The following is a 17,087-nucleotide window of genomic DNA, read 5'->3' as shown; positions in this document are numbered from 1 at the left end:
TGTGTGTGTGATGTGTGTGTGAGAGTGAGTGTGAGCCGCTGTACACTGTTAACTATGATACACATCGGGTAACTAAGGGACCTTAGTTACCCGATGTGTATAATGGTTACCAGCTTTCACGGCCTCCGTGAAGATCCCAGCATCGCAAGGTTATGTCTGGCGCTGCTGGGATCCTGACGGAGCCGGTGTAGAAGCAAGAGATATCCCAGCATGTTGTGATGTGTGGATGTGAGTGTGAGAGTGAGTGTGATCTGATGTGTGTGTGTGAGAGTGAGTGTGATCTGATGTGTGTGTGTACTCACCTGGGAATCGGGGCTCCGTGTCAGTTGGGCCAGAGCGAGCGTGGATTGCGTGAGGGGGGCGGGGCCTGCAGAGAGCCGGGGCGAGAGGCCAATCCGTGTGGGGGGGCGGGGCCATGGCGAGCCCAGCGGCCAATCAGCTTTGTGTCACCGTAAGGACACAATTTCGGAGCATGACAGACAGACAGACAGATAGACAGACAGATAGACAGACAGACAGACAGAATAAGGCAATTATATATATAGATATATATATACACACACACACATTTTATATATATATATATATATATATATATATATACTAGAAGGTGGCCCGATTCTACGCATCGGGTTTCTAGAATTTATGTATTGTGTAGTTCATGTATGATTTTTGTTATATATATATATATATATATATATACTAGAAGGTGGCCCGATTCTACGCATCGGGTTTCTAGAATTTATGTATTGTGTAGTTCATGTATGATTTTTGTTATATATATATATATATATATATATATAGATGTTGTTGTGTGTAGTTACCAAGTGTTTGTGTAGGGCGCTGTACATGTTCTGAGTGTCGCGGGGTGTGAGAGCGGTGTTGTATGTGTGTTGCGTGTGTTGCGTTGTTTGTGGAGCGCTGTGTGTCTGTAGCGTTGTGTGTGTGTGTGTGTTGTGCGGTTTGTGTGGGTGTGGTGTGTTTTGGGGGGAGGTATGTTTTGAGCAATGTGTGTGTTGTGCAGTATGTGCGTATATTTGTGTGTGCAGCGTTGTCTGTGTGTGTGGGTGTCTGTGTAGGGCGTTGTTTGTGATTCCTAGTGTGTGTGTGTTGTGCAGTGCGCGTGTGTGTGTGTGTTGGGGGGAGGTGTGCACCTCCCATCGTGCTCCATCCCCCATGCTGCGCACCCCCCATCGTGCTGCATCCCCCATGCTGCGCACTCCCAAACGTGCTCCATCCGCCATGCTGCGCACTCCCAAACGTGGTCCATCCGCCATGCTGCGCACTCCCAAACGTGCTCCATCCGCCATACTGCGCACTCCCCATCGTGCTGCATCCCCCATGCTGCGCACTCCCAAACGTGCTCCATCCGCCATGCTGCGCACTCCCCATCGTGCTCTATCCGCCATGCTGCACACTCCCAAACGTGCTCCATCCGCCATGCTGCGCACTCCCAAACGTGCTCCATCCGCCATGCTGCGCACCCCCTATCATGCTCCATCCGCCATGCTGCGCACTCCCAAACGTGCTCCACCCGCCATGCTGCGCACTCCCAAACGTGCTCCATCCGCCATGCTGCGCACTCCCAAACGTGCTCCATCCGCCATGCTGCGCACTCCCAAACGTGCTCCATCCGCCATGCTGCGCACTCCCAAACGTGCTCCATCCGCCATGCTGTGCACTCCCAAACGTGCTCCATCCGCCATGCTGCGCACTCCCAAACGTGCTCCATCCGCCATACTGCGCACTCCCCATCGTGCACCATCCGGCATGCTGCGCACTCCCAAACGTGCTCCATCCGCCATGCTGCGCACTCCCAAACGTGCTCCATCCGTCATGCTGCGCACTCCCAAACGTGCTCCATCCGCCATGCTGCGCACTCCCAAACGTGCTCCATCCGCCATGCTGCGCACTCCCAAACGTGGTCCATCCGCCATGCTGCGCACTCCCAAACGTGCTCCATCCGCCATGCTGCGCACTCCCAAACGTGCTCCATCCGCCATACTGCGCACTCCCAAACGTGCTCCATCCGCCATACTGCGCACTCCCCATCGTGCACCATCCGGCATGCTGCGCACTCCCAAACGTGCTCCATCCGTCATGCTGCGCACTCCCAAACGTGCTCCATCCGTCATGCTGCGCACTCCCAAACGTGCTCCATCCGCCATGCTGCGCACTCCCAAACGTGCTCCATCCGCCATGCTGCGCACCCCCCATCATGCTCCATCCGCTTGGGAGTGCGCAGCATGCCGGATGGTGCACGATGGGGAGTGCGCAGTATGGCGGATGGAGCACGTTTGGGAGTGCGCAGTATGGCGGATGGAGCACGTTTGGGAGTGCGCAGCATGGCGGATGGACCACGTTTGGGAGTGCGCAGCATGGCGGATGGACCACGTTTGGGAGTGCGCAGCATGGGGGATGCAGCACGATGGGGAGTGCGCAGCATGGCGGATGGAGCACGTTTGCTCAGCCTCTCTCCTTCCAGCCTCCCTCAGCATCAGCCTCCCCCCTCCCAGCCTTCCCCAAGATCAGCCTCTCTGCTCCCAGCCTCCTCCAGCACGCCGTGCTCCTCTGCCGACACTCACCCACACCCGATCGCATCCACTCACCCACACAACCGATCGCATCCACTCACACACACCCGATCGCATACACTCACACACACCCGATCGCATACACTCACACACACCCGATCGCATCCACTCACACACACACCCGATCGCATACACTCACACACACCCGATCGCATCCACTCACACACACAGACACTGACGATATTGCACATACGCGCTGATACTCACAACATCCGGGGATATCACATGCTTCTGGCCATGTGATCCTCCGTCAGGTCCTGGAAGCTCACAGCACAATATCGCCGCCGAGAAGCAAGCGATATCCCAGGATGTTGTGAGTATTTGGATGCGATGTGATGTGTGTGTGTGAGTGTGATCTGATTTGTGTGTGTGTGTGTGCTGTTATGTGTGTGCTGTTATGTTATGTATGTTCCGCAGCTGCAGGACCTTGATGTGTGGATGCGATGTGATGTGTGTGTGAGGTGTGTGTGAGAGTGAGTGTGAGCCGGTGTACACTGGTAACTATGATACACATCGGGTAACTAAGGGACCTTAGTTACCCGATGTGTATAATGGTTACCAGCTTTCACGGCCTCCGTTAAGATCCCAGCATCGCAAGGTTATGTGTGGCGCTGCCGGGATCCTGACGGAGCCGGTGTAGAAGCAAGCGATATCCCAGCATGTTGTGATGTGTGGATGTGATGTGTGAGGTGTGTGTGAGAGTGAGTGTGATCTGATGTGTGTGTGTGTACTCACCTGGGAATCGGAGCCCCGTGTCAGTTGGGCCACAGCGAGCGTGCATTGCGTGAGGGGGGCGGGGCCTGCAGAGAGCCGGGGCGAGAGGCCAATCCATGTGGGGGGGCGGGGCCATGGCGAGCCCAGCGGCCAATCAGCTTTGTGTCACCGTAAGGACACAATTTCGGAGCATGACAGACAGACAGACAGACAGACAGACAGACAGACAGACAGACAGACAGACAGACAGACAGAATAAGGCAATTATATATATAGATAGATATAGATATATATATATGTCACGCTCCCCAGCTGCCGTGCCACGGTCCCGGGCTCCCCTGCCTTGCTTACCGGCTCCCCTGCCACGCTTCCTCGCTCTCAGGCCGCGCTCCGCCGCTCCCGCGCCAGGCCTCCCGGTCCCCAGCTCCACAGCCTTCCTGCTTCATCGCCTGTGGTCCCCAGGCAGCCCGGTCCCCGCTCCCGGCGCCCGTCGGCTACTCAGCCCCAGCCCGGCTCTCCTGCTTCCTGCTCACCGCTCCCTGTCCTGGCTTCTGGCACCCGGGCCTCGCGCATGCACATGAGGGCGCGCGCGCGGTCATTGACCCTCTCTTAAAGGGCCAGTGTCCTCCAACAGGATATTGGTGAATCAGGTACAGGGTATATAGGGGAATCCTTTCCAAGTGGGCGGTGCCTGTTCTTCGTGTTTTGCTAAGCTAGTAGTCAGGTCTCCTTGTGTCTTGCGATATACTCACTTCTCTCTCTCCTAGAGCCGCTCCTGCCTCGCCATCCGGTCCTGACGATTCCCGAACTCCGAACGGTGACTGTCCGCCATCCCGTCAGTCCATACCATCTCTGATCCCTGTGGTGACCCGTCTTCTCGCTCCGTCGGTTCCGGACTCTGCCTGACAACATCTCGGCCTCCGAACCTGAGCTCCGTCACCCGGACTACCTTCGGTGACTCCGTGGTCCCAGGGACTTCTACACTCCACTTCCTTGAATGGACTCTCCTGCTACCTGTAGTGCTCCGGCTACCGGACCCCTTGCCTTCAGTGAGGTGTTCGGCCCAGTGGATCCACCTTCTGGGTCTGCCCGTCCACCCGGCCCTAACAGTAAGAACAGGCCATGGATCCCGCCGAAGCACTAGCGGCCTTGCAGCAGGAACTCACACGCCAGCGCGAGACCCAGACCCGCATGCTGAACTTCATGTCTTCTGTGGATACCCGCCTGAACACGCTACAAGCGACGGCCACATCCTTGACATCTCAGGTTTCCACTGTACAATCCACGGCCACAGCTCCCGTGGCAGCCTCCTCGGATGCTTCCAGACTTCGTTTGGCCTCACCACCCCGGTACGCCGGAGATCCCAAGACCTGCAGGGGATTCATCAATCAATGCTCTCTCCATTTCAAGCTGCTGCCGCACCTTTTTGCCTCTGACCAAGCCAAGGTCGCGTTCATGATGTCCCATCTAGAGGGAGAGGCACTGGCCTGGATGAACCCCTTGTGGGAAAAGGAGGACCCTGTAACCACAAACATCCAGGACTTCCTGCAGGCATTTAGAACCACCTTCGACGAACCCGGCCGTGCCGCCGCATCCGCCTCATCACTCCTCAGGCTACGTCAGGGGACCATGACGGTGGGGCAGTATGCCATCCGCTTCCGCACTTTGGCCTCAGAATTGGGCTGGAACAATGAAGCCCTCACCGCCGCCTTCTGGGAAGGACTCTCCAGTCGTATTAAGGACGAGCTGGCAGGCCGCGACGTTCCTTCTACTCTGGATGCCCTGATCGCACTAGCCACCTGCGTGGACCTCAGATTCCAGGAACGATCCAAAGAGGTGTCCCGTGAGAGACGTCCGATACGGCATTCCTCTCCTCCGCAGAAGCCCGCCGTACTTCAGTCAACGTCGTCTGGTGTCTCGGTCCACGAGCCCATGCAGATTGACCGTTTGCGGCAGTCTGAACAACGCCGAGCAGAACGGCTCGCCAAGGGCCTCTGCTTCTACTGCGGAGAGGGCACACACCTTCTACGCTCCTGTCCAGAGAGGCCGGGAAACGCCAAAGCCTAGGGCTGGTAGGAGAGGCCACCCTAGGTGCTGGGACTCTCTCAGACCCGGTTACGTGGACTGTTCAAGTGACAACGGGAGAGACGCGGTTCACGGCCGAGGCGTACCTCGATTCCGGGGCAGCAGGCAATTTCATCCAGCAGGCCACGGTGGACAAGTACCAGGTGCCTGTTACTCCACTCGACAAACCCCTCGTGATTGCCTCTGTAGATGGGAGACCCCTCTCTGACACCATCTCGTGGATCACCAAGCCGGTGGAACTACGTATTGGTGCCCTGCACACCGAGAACATCGCTCCCTACGTCCTCCCACACATGTCCCATCAAATCCTGCTGGGACTCCCCTGGTTACGGACACACGAACCCTCAGTCAGCTGGGGTACGGGTGAAATCACCCGATGGGGCTCCTCTTGCCACGAGAACTGTCTGAAGACTATACAGCCCATCCGACGCCCTCCGGTTCCGGAGTCCCTACCGGGACTGCCCTCGGCCTATTGGTCCTTCGCGGACGTCTTTGATAAAAAGGAGTCCGAAGTACTGCCGCCACATTGTCCTTACGACTGTGCCATCGACCTACTCCCGGGAACTACACCACCTCAAGGACGGATATATCCGCTGTCTCCTGCTGAAACAAGGGCCATGTCTACTTACATCACAGAGAACCTGGCAAGAGGATTCATTCGGAGATCCTCCTCTCCTGCTGGAGCAGGCTTCTTCTTCGTTAAGAAGAAAGAGGGCGACCTACGCCCATGCATTGACTACCGGGGATTAAACCAAATCACCGTGAAAAATAAATACCCCCTGCCGCTCATCCCCGAATTGTTTGATCGGCTTAGAGGAGCTCGTGTGTTTACCAAGTTGGATCTTCGGGGTGCCTACAACCTGGTCCGCATCCGCTCTGGGGACGAATGGAAGACCACATTCAATACTCGCGATGGGCACTATGAATACTGTGTGATGCCCTTCGGCCTGTGTAACGCACCAGCAGTCTTTCAGGAATTGGTGAACGACGTGTTCCGGGACCTTCTCTACGTCTGTGTGGTTGTTACGGGGGGCTGTCTGATAATAACCTAAAGGAGTATCAGACAGTCAGGGTCCACCGTGCAAAGACTTTGCTGCAGACTATGGCAGAGTGCAATACCTCTGTTAACTCACAGAAGGATATAATAAGTAAGTAAAGCAATTCCTCCCTTACTTGGAGGGTGTGTGGAATGATCTCTGTTAATAATCACAGAGACAAAGGCAATGTGTGCGAAATGGCACCTACCTAGGTCCGCTCTTCTAGTGGTGCAAAAGAGACGAACAGCAGCGTAAGCCGCACAAAGCTCCTACCTGCGTTCGCTCCACTAGTGTGCGAGGACACGAACCACTAGATATGGCACCTGCCTAGGTCCGCTCTTCTAGTGGTGCAAAAGAGACGAACAGCAGCGTAAGCCGCACAAAGCTCCTACCTTTGTTCGCTCCCCTAGTGTGCGAGGATACGAACAACTGCCAGACGCAGTATAAGGAACGTTACCCTAGCGGCAACGTCCACCTACGAGTAGAATCACAAGGCCCAGCCAGACCATGTGCCTCAGGCACCTGCCTATGTCCGCTCCCCTAAGAGGTAAGGATACGGACAGCAGCCGAAGCTGTAAGGTATAAGAACGCTACCCTGCCGGTAGCGCTCACCTAGCATAGACAGAGGAATGCCTAGAGGAACGCGCACAGAGCGTCTACTCTTATGCATGAACCAAGAGGACTGAGCGCCATGCGGCGTGTGTCAGGGTCTTATATAGACTCTGTGCCTCATCCAAGATGGAGGACACCAGAGCCAATCCACTGCCAGAACGACAGGAGTGACGTCATGCTGGCCTATCACCGAGCAAGGCGTCACAAGCACATGACCAGCGACCAATCGGCATAGAAGGTGTCAGAGACATGTGACCTCGTGTCAGCGATGATGTCACCCGCACATGTGCAATGGCTCCAAGATAGGACTTAGTCTCCAGCGCTCGCACATGTGCAGTAGCAAGAAATCTGGACTTAGTCTCCAGCGCTCGCACATGTGCAGTAGCAAGAAATCTGGACATAGTCTCCAGTGCTCGCAGCAATCGTAACAGTGGTGGTGTATCTGGATGACATCCTGGTCTTCTCTCCGGACCTCCAGACCCACAGAGAGAACGTGTAGCTGGTACTACAAAGACTGAGGGAGAATCGTCTGTACGCCAAGTACGAGAAGTGTGTCTTCGAGCAGTCTTCTCTTCCCTTCCTGGGTTACGTAATCTCCGACACCGGCCTGCAGATGGACCCGGAGAAGGTCTCTTCCATTCTCAACTGGCCTCCTCCTTCCGGACTGAAGGCAATCCAACGCTTTCTGGGATTCGCAAACTATTATCGTCAGTTCATCCCTCACTTCTCTGCTCTGACGGCACCTCTCTCCGCCTTGACCAAGAAGGGGGATAATCCAAAGGACTGGTCACCTGCGGCCGACGCCGCGTTTGGCTCCCTGAAACAGGCATTTGCTTCCTCTCCTGTACTCCACCGTCCTGAGTTAAACCGACAGTTCACCTTGGAGGTGGATGCCTCCTCCTCGGGAGCCGGAGCAGTGCTCATGCAGAAGTCCTCCTCCGGGAAGATGGTTACTTGCGGTTTCTTCTCCAAGAGCTTCTCAGCGCCTGAACGCAACTACACCATCGGTGACCGAGAGCTATTGGCCGTCAAACTGGCTCTGGAGGAATGGCGCTACCTTCTGGAGGGAGCAGTGTACCCTGTGATCATATACACGGACCACAAGAACCTGGAATACCTGCGGTCCGCTCAGCGACTGAACCCACGGCAAGCCAGGTGGTCCTTGTTCTTTGCCAGGTTCGATTTCCAGCTCCATTTTCGACCCGCGGACAAGAATGTACGAGCAGATGCCTTGTCCAGGTCATTCATGCCCATGGAGCAGGAGGAGGAGACATCCCAGCCCATCATCTGCCCTAGTAAAATCATTCCGGTGGCCCCTGTCACCCTGGCCCAGATACCACCCGGGAAGACCTATGTCTCTGAGACGGACAGGAAAAAAGTGTTGCACTGGGGCCATGCCTCAAAAATAGCCGGCCATGCAGGTCAGAAGAAAACATGGAGTACAATTGTACGTCACTACTGGTGGCCATCCCTTCGCACGGACGTCGCTTCTTTTGTCTCAGCCTGCTCCTCTTGTGCCAGGAACAAGACGCCCAAACACCTGCCATATGGCCGTCTTCTGCCTCTGCCTATACCCTCCGTTCCGTGGCAACACGTTGCAATGGACTTTATTACGGACTTGCCCCTGTCCTCCGGACACACTGTCATATGGGTCGTGGTGGATCGGTCCTCCAAAATGGCTCATTTCGTCCCTATGGCTGGACTGCCTTCTGCCCAGGAACTCGCTGACGCCTATGTACAACACATCTTCCGGTTGCATGGCTTTCCATCACACATTGTGTCCGACAGAGGAACTCAGTTCACCTCCCGCTTCTGGAGGGCTCTCTGCAAACATCTGGGAGTGACTCTGGACTTTTCTTCAGCCTACCATCCTCAGTCGAATGGCCAAGTGGAACGAGTCAATCAGATCTTGACCTCCTTCTTACGTCACTACGTTAACGCCCATCACGACGACTGGTCCACGCTTCTTCCTTGGGCTGAATTATCCCATAACCATCACATCAGTGAGTCCTCCTCCAGCTCTCCCTTCCATGTCGTTTACGGACTTCAGCCTTCCGTCCCATTACCTGTATCCTCTTCCTCGGATGTCCCTGCTGCTGATGCTGCAGTCCGTGACTTTGCAACAATTTGGGACTCTGTCAAGGTGTCCCTTGGACGTGCTTCCCTGCGGATGTAGAGACACGCAGACAAGAGGCGTCTGGATCCTCCGTGTTTCTCTCCAGGAGATCTGGTCTGGCTTGCTTCCAAGTACGTCCGATTGAAGCTACCATCATACAAGCTGGGTCCTCGCTACATCGGGCCGTTTAAAGTCCTCAGCAAAATAAATGATGTCTCCTACAAGCTGCAGCTCCCGGCCACGATGAGAATACCCAACTCCTTCCACGTCTCCCTGCTCAAGCCGGTTGTCCTTGGTCCCTTCTCCGCTGCTGCGAGTTCTGCTGCTCCTCCTATTGCTGATGATGACATCTATGCGGTAAGGGATATCGTGGCCATGAAAACCGAGCGGGGCCGATAGTTCTTCCTGGTGGACTGGGCAGGGTATGGTCCTGAGAATAGGTCCTGGGAACCCCGGGAGAATGTGGGTACTCCCCTGATACGTGCCTTCCTGTCCCGGCTGCGGGGAGGGGGGCGTGGGGGAGGGGGTACTGTCACGCTCCCCAGCTCCCGTGCCACAGTCCCCGGCTCCCCTGCCTTGATTACCGGCTCCCTGCCACGCTTCCTCGCTCTCAGGCCGCGCTCCGCCGCTCCTGCGCCAGGCCTCCCGGTCCCCCGCTCCACAGCCTTCCTGCTTTATCGCCTGTGGTCCCCAGGCAGCCCGGTCCCCGCTCCCGGCGCCCGTCGGCTACTCAGCCCCAGCCCGGCTCTCCTGCTTCCTGCTCACCGCTCCCTGCCCTGGCTTCTGGCACCCGGGCCTCGCGCATGCGCATTAGGGCGCGCGCGGTCATTGACCCTCTCTTAAAGGGCCAGTGTCCTCCAACAGGATATTGGTGAATCAGGTAAAGGGTATATAGGGGAATCCTTTCCAAGTGGGCAGGGCCTGTTCTTCGTGTTTTGCTAAGCTAGGAGTCAGGTCTCCTTGTGTCTTGCGATATACTCACCTCTCTCTCTCCTAAAGCCGCTCCTGCCTCGCCATCCGGTCCTGACGATTCCCGAACTCCGAACGGTGACTGTCCGCCATCCCGTCAGTCCATACCATCTCTGATCCCTGTGGTGACCCGTCTTCTCGCTCCGTCGGTTCCGGACTCTGCCTGACAACATCTCGGCCTCCGAACCTGAGCTCCGTCACCCGGACTACCTTCGGTGACTCCGTGGTCCCAGGGACTTCTACACTCCACTTCCTTGAACGGACTCTCCTGCTACCTGTAGTGCTCCGGCTACCGGACCCCTTGCCTTCAAGTGAGGTGTTCGGCCCAGTGGATCCACCTCCTGGGTCTGCCCGTCCACCCGGCCCTAACAATATATACACAGTGCCTACAAGTAGTATTCAACCCCCTGCAGATTTAGCAGGTTTACACATTCAGAATTAACTTGGCATTGTGACATTTGGACTGTAGATCAGCCTGAGCCTGGAAGTGTGAAATGCACTGCAGCAAAAATGAATGTTATTTCTTTTTTTATTTTTTTTTTTAAATTGTGAAAAGTTTATTCAGAGGGTCATTTATTATTCAACCCCTCAAACCACAAGAATTCTGTTTGGTTCCCCTAAAGTATTAAGAAGTATTTCAGGCACAAAGAACAATGAGCTTCACATGTTTGGATTAATTATCTCTTTTTCCAGCCTTTTCTGACTAATTAAGACCCTCCCCAAACTTGTGAACAGCACTCATACTTGGTCAACATGGGAAAGACAAAGGAGCATTCCAAGGCCATCAGAGACAAGATCGTGGAGGGTCACAAGGCTGGCAAGGGGTACAAAACCCTTTCCAAGGAGTTGGGCCTACCTGTCTCCACTGTTGGGAGCATCATCCGGAAGTGGAAGGCTTATGGAACTACTGTTAGCCTTCCACGGCCTGGACAGCCTTTGAAAGTTTCCACCCGTGCCGAGGCCAGGCTTGTCCGAAGAGTCAAGGCTAACCCAAGGACAACAAGGAAGGAGCTCCGGGAAGATATCATGGCAGTGGGGACATTGGTTTCAGTCAATACCATAAGTAACGTACTCCACCGCAATGGTCTCCGTTCCAGACGAGCCCGTAAGGTACCTTTACTTTCAAAGCGTCATGTCAAGGCTCGTCTACAGTTTGCTCATGATCACTTGGAGGACTCTGAGACAGACTGGTTCAAGGTTCTCTGGTCTGATGAGATCACTGACAGATCACTGTTACACACTCCTGTCAGTACGGTTACGTCCGTCTCCTTCCACTTACTGACTGTCTGACCCCTCCTCCCTGGTTGTCATCTAGTGGACTGGATTTTCTCCACCCCTAGGTGGCCATCCATTTGGTCCAACTCTAGTCTGTCACCAGTCCTTGGGGAAGGGAAAAACAGGGATTATATATGTGTTTGGTGTTACCGTCACTGGTCTTCTGGGTCCCTGGGGGTAGGCCCTGCATCTTTGACAGGATGCAGTTCCTTGTAGCTCCTGATGGCTTCAGGGGCGCTAAATTTCATTGCAGCCAATTGGTAAACTCAAAAAAGTTCATTTTTTTCTCATTAATGTACACCCTGCTCCCCATCCCCCATCTTGACAGAGAAAAACAGAAATGTAGAAATTTTTGAAAATCTATTAAACAACTGAAATATCACATGGTTATAAGTATTCAGCCCCTTTGCTCAGTATTGAGTAGATGCGACCTCCTTTTGAGCTAGTACAGCCATGAGTCTTCTTATGAATCAAGTTTTTCACCCCTGGATTTGGGGATCCTCGGCCATTCTTCCTTACAGATCCTCTCTAGTTCCGTTAGGTTGGATGGTGAACGTTGGTGGACGCCATTTTCAGGTCTCTCCAGAGATGTTCCATTGGGTTTAGCTCAGGGCTCTTGCTGGGTCGGTTAAGAATGGTCAGAGTTGTTCTGAAGCCACTCCTTTGTTATTTTAGCTGTGTGCTTCAGGTCATTGTCTTGTTGGAAGGTGAACCTTTGGCCAAGTCTGAGGTCCAGAGCACTCTGGAAGAGGTTTTCTTCCAGGATATCTCTGTACTTGGCCACATTCATCTTTCCTTCAATTGCAACCAGTCGTCCTGTCCCTGCAGCTGAAAAACACCCCATAGCATAATGCTGCCACCACCATGTTTCACTGTTGGGATTGTATTGGGCAGGGGATGAGCAGTGCCTGGTTTTCTCCACACATACCGCTTAGAATTATCACCAAAAAGTTCTATCTTCGTCTCATCAGACCAGAGAATCTTATTTCTCATAGTCTGGGAGTCCTTCATGTGTTTTTTGCAAACTCTATGCGGGCTTTCATATGTCTTGCACTGAGGAGAGGCTTCCGTCGGGCCACTCTGCCATAAAGTCCCGACTGGTGGAGGCTGCAGTGATAGGTGACTTTGTGGAACTTTCTCCCATCTCCCTCCTGCATCTCTGAAACTCAGCCACAGTGATCTTGGGGTTCTTCTTTACCTCTCACCAAGGTTCTTCTCCCACGATTGCTCAGTTTGGCTGGACGGCCAGGTCTAGGAAAAGTTCTGGTGGCCCCAAACTTCTTACGTTTAAGGATTAAGGATGCCACTGTGCTCTTAGGAATCTTGAGTACTGCAGAAATTCTTTGGTAACCTTGGCCAGATCTGTGTCTTGTCACAATTCTGTCTCTGAGCTCCTTGGCCAGTTCCTTTGACCTCATGATTCTCATTAGGTGTGACATGCAGTGTGAGCTGAGGTGTTATACAGACAGGCGTGCTTCCAAATCAAGTCCTATCAGTGTAATTACACACAGCTGGACTCCAATGAAGGAGAAGAACCATCTCAAGGAGGATCAAAAGGAAATGGACAGCATGTGACTTACATATGAGTGTCTGAGCAAAGGGGCTGAATACTTATGACCATGTGATATTTCAATTTTTCTTGATTAATACATTTTAAAACATTTCTACATGTTTTTTTTTTTGTCAAGATGGGGGATGGGGGCAGCGTGTACATTGATGAGGAAGAAAATGAACTTTTTTGAATTTACCAAATGGCTGCAATGTAACAAAAAGTGAAACATTTAAAGGGGTCTGAATACTTTCCGTACTCACTGTATGTGCGTGTATTATGTTTGTGCATATAATAAAAAAAGACAACATATAAATATATATTCAGTTTGGATCCCATCTACCAATGATCGTCTGGTTGTGGTTGTTGGGCTCGCTTACGGCTACAGAGGTTTGTATCTGCATTTCTTTATCCAAGGTTCTATAGTGGAACAGAAACGTCATAAGATACTAATAATTAAGTCCTCTCTCTTTCGCACATTGCCTTTTTATATACTGTTTTTAACTTTTTCCCCTTTTTTTAGTCATTATTTTAACCCCTTCATCACATATGCTGAATATTTACGTCAGTTAGTTCCAGAAATATTTGGACAGTGACACAATTTTGGCGAGTTGGGCTCCGCATGCCACCACATTGGATTTGAAATGAAATCTCTACAACAGAATTCAAGTGCAGATTGTAACGTTTAATTTGAAGGTTTGAACAAAAATATCTGATAGAAATTGTAGGAATTGTCACATTTCTTTACAAACACTCCACATTTTAGGAGGTCAAAAGTAATTGGACAAATAAATCAAACCCAAACAAAATATTTTTATTTTCAATATTTTGTTGCGAATCCTTTGGAGGCAATCACTGCCTTAAGTCTGGAACCCATGGACATCACCAAACGCTGGGTTTCCTCCTTCTTAATGCTTTGCCAGGCCTTTACAGCCGCAGCCTTCAGGTCTTGCTTGTTTGTGGGTCTTTCCGTCTTAAGTCTGGATTTGAGCAAGTGAAATGCATGCTCAATTGGGTTAAGATCTGGTGATTGACTTGGCCATTGCAGAAGGTTCAACTTTTTTGCACTCATGAACTCCTGGGTAGCTTTGGCTGTATGCTTGGGGTCATTGTCCATCTGTACTATGAAGCGCCGTCCGATCAACTTTGCGGCATTTGGCTGAATCTGGGCTGAAAGTATATCCCGGTACACTTCAGAATTCATCCGGCTACTCTTGTCTGCTGTTATGTCATCAATAAACACAAGTGACCCAGTGCCATCGAAAGCCATGCATGCCCATGCCATCACGTTGCCTGCACCATGTTTTACAGAGGATGTGGTGTGCCTTGGATCATGTGCCGTTCCCTTTCTTCTCCAAACTTTTTTCTTCCCATCATTCTGGTACAGGTTGATCTTTGTCTCATCTGTCCATAGAATACTTTTCCAGAACTGAGCTGGCTTCATGAGGTGTTTTTCAGCAAATTTAACTCTGGCCTGTCTATTTTTGGAATTGATGAATGGTTTGCATCTAGATGTGAACCCTTTGTATTTACTTTCATGGAGTCTTCTCTTTACTGTTGACTTAGAGACAGATACACCTACTTCACTGAGAGTGTTCTGGACTTCAGTTGATGTTGTGAACGGGTTCTTCTTCACCAAAGAAAGTATGCGGCGATCATCCACCACTGTTGTCATCCGTGGACGCCCAGGCCTTTTTGAGTTCCCAAGCTCACCAGTCAATTACTTTTTTCTCAGAATGTACCCGACTGTTGATTTTGCTACTCCAAGCATGTCTGCTATCTCTCTGATGGATTTTTTCTTTTTTTTTTCAGCCTCAGGATGTTCTGCTTCACCTCAATTGAGAGTTCCTTAGACCGCATGTTGTCTGGTCACAGCAACAGCTTCCAAATGCAAAACCACACACCTGTAATCAACCCCAGACCTTTTAACTACTTCATTGATTACAGGTTAACGAGGGAGACGCCTTCAGAGTTAATTGCAGCCCTTAGAGTCCCTTGTCCAATTACTTTTGGTCCCTTGAAAAAGAGGAGGATATGTGTTGCGGGCGGGGAGGAGGGTGTCGGCACACTACGCTCACCCCCTCTGCTCGGGTCCGGCAGCTGCTCAGTGGTGGCTCGAGCTGCGGGCCGGATCCCGGGGTTTCTCGAGCGACACTCCTCGCCCGTGAGTGAAAAGGGGTTTGTGGTTGGGTGTGGGGATTGTTATAGTTCGTGACGCCACCCACGGTTGTGGTGATTGCACCACCGCTGCTCAGTATGGGGGTCCCGGGGATGGTGATGCGGAGCAGCCAGGTGTTGTGTTGCCCCTCCGTGGGTAGGGGTTGGTGACCCCGGGGCCCAGTGATGAGATGTAAAGTGTAGGGCCTGGTGGGCGCAGGGATGCGGGGGCAGCGCTGTGCCTTGCGGCACTGTGGTACTCACTCAGCCTGAGACGTGGACACAGTTTATACGGTAAACCAAACGGCTGGTAGGACGGTCCCACAGACGGCTGCACCTGTACTCCCGGTAGGTGACGGTGATGTCCCTCTTCCTTGCACCTATGGTTGACTTGTGGTAGCGGTGGATTCCCTCCGGTTACCCGCTCCCCGACTACAATCTGGGCCGGAGGAGCTCTACACTTTGCCCGCAGGCGCTGGCCCTGAGAAACTGGTGCCGTGGCGGTGGCGGTGTCTCTCTGCTTCAGGTTGGGCTGTTGCCTTCAATCGGGACTTGGTTGTTGGGGGATCTGCGTCCCCGTCACTGACGGATTCGGCAAATTTGGCGACGCCTTGCCGGGGTCCGAGAGGCCCCTGCCCTGGTGCTGACTGTCCTTCGGAACACTGCTCCAGACCACCGGGCACACAGCCAACGGGGTCCTTCCAGGAACTTCCAAACGGTCCCCCTCCAGACAGTCACCGCCGTCGCTGACCTTGCTGATCTGGCCCTACACAAAGCTGGACCCTTCAGGCTTCTTTCTCTTCTGTCACTTCACTTGCTTTCCTCCTTTTTCCACTTTTCTACTTTCACTTTCTTAACTCCTCTACTTAGCTCCTCACTCCTGCTCCTCCCTGAGCTGTCCGCACTCAAGCCCTGCCTGGGCTAATCTGCCTGGTTTTCCCGCCTCCAGAGTTGTGAGCTCCTCGGTGGGCGGAGCCAACCGCCTGGCCCACCCCCTGGTGTGCATCATCAGACTCCTGGAGGAAGGCAACAAGGATTTCTGGTTAGCTGTGATGTGCCTACCTGGAGTGTGGGGTGTGGTGGTGTGTGACCTGTGTCCCCTGGCTTGCCCAGGGCGACACATATGCATTACAGAGCTATGATTCCTAAACCCTTTCTCCGATTTGGATGTGAAAACTCTCATATTGCAGCTGGGAGTGTGCACTTTCAGTCCATATTATATATAGAATTGTATTTCTGAACATGTTTTTGTAAACTGCTAAAATAACAAAACTTGTGTCACTGTCCAAATATTTCTGGACCTAGCTGTATGTTGCATACTCCTCTTTGATGCAGGCTCACATGCTGAGCCCGCATCTTTCCCGGCACATAATGGCTGATGTAATGACCGCGGCTGTTAAGTAGTTAAATCCCATTTTCAATATCTGACAGCGGGATGTCACATGCGCTGGTAGGAAGATCGTCATTGCCCGCTCCCATCGGCGGCCCCGTGATGTGATTGTGGGGTGCCAATGGGCAGCCATGACAGTGTGGGGTCAGCTGACGACCTTCCCGTGAACGCCGGCCACGAGACAAAGCGATGCTGATCCTGCTCTGTACAGAAGAAGCGATTGGATGATCTCAGCATCAAATCCCCTAAAAAGATTAGTAAATACAGTATAAAAAAAAAAAGTTTTAAAAAATATAAAAAATATGAAAATAAATAACATTTTCCCCATTAAAATAAAACAATCAAATAAAAAAATACACATATTTGGTATCGCCGCGTTCAGAAAAATGTCCGATCTATAAAAATCTGAAATAAATTAATCCGATGATAAAGGGCGTAACAATTGTTTTTTTTTAAAAAACTCCATGATCACATTTTTTTTTGCAATAAAATGTGCAATAACAGGTGATCCAAATGTCGTATCTATCCAAAAATTGTATCACTAAAAACATCAGCTCAAGACGCAAAAAAAAAGCCGTCACCGAGCCCC

This window comes from Anomaloglossus baeobatrachus, chromosome 4 (genome assembly GCF_048569485.1).
Source record: "Anomaloglossus baeobatrachus isolate aAnoBae1 chromosome 4, aAnoBae1.hap1, whole genome shotgun sequence".
In the NCBI taxonomy this organism is placed as follows: domain Eukaryota; kingdom Metazoa; phylum Chordata; class Amphibia; order Anura; family Aromobatidae; genus Anomaloglossus; species Anomaloglossus baeobatrachus.
Note: the sequence above shows the minus strand (reverse complement) of the source record.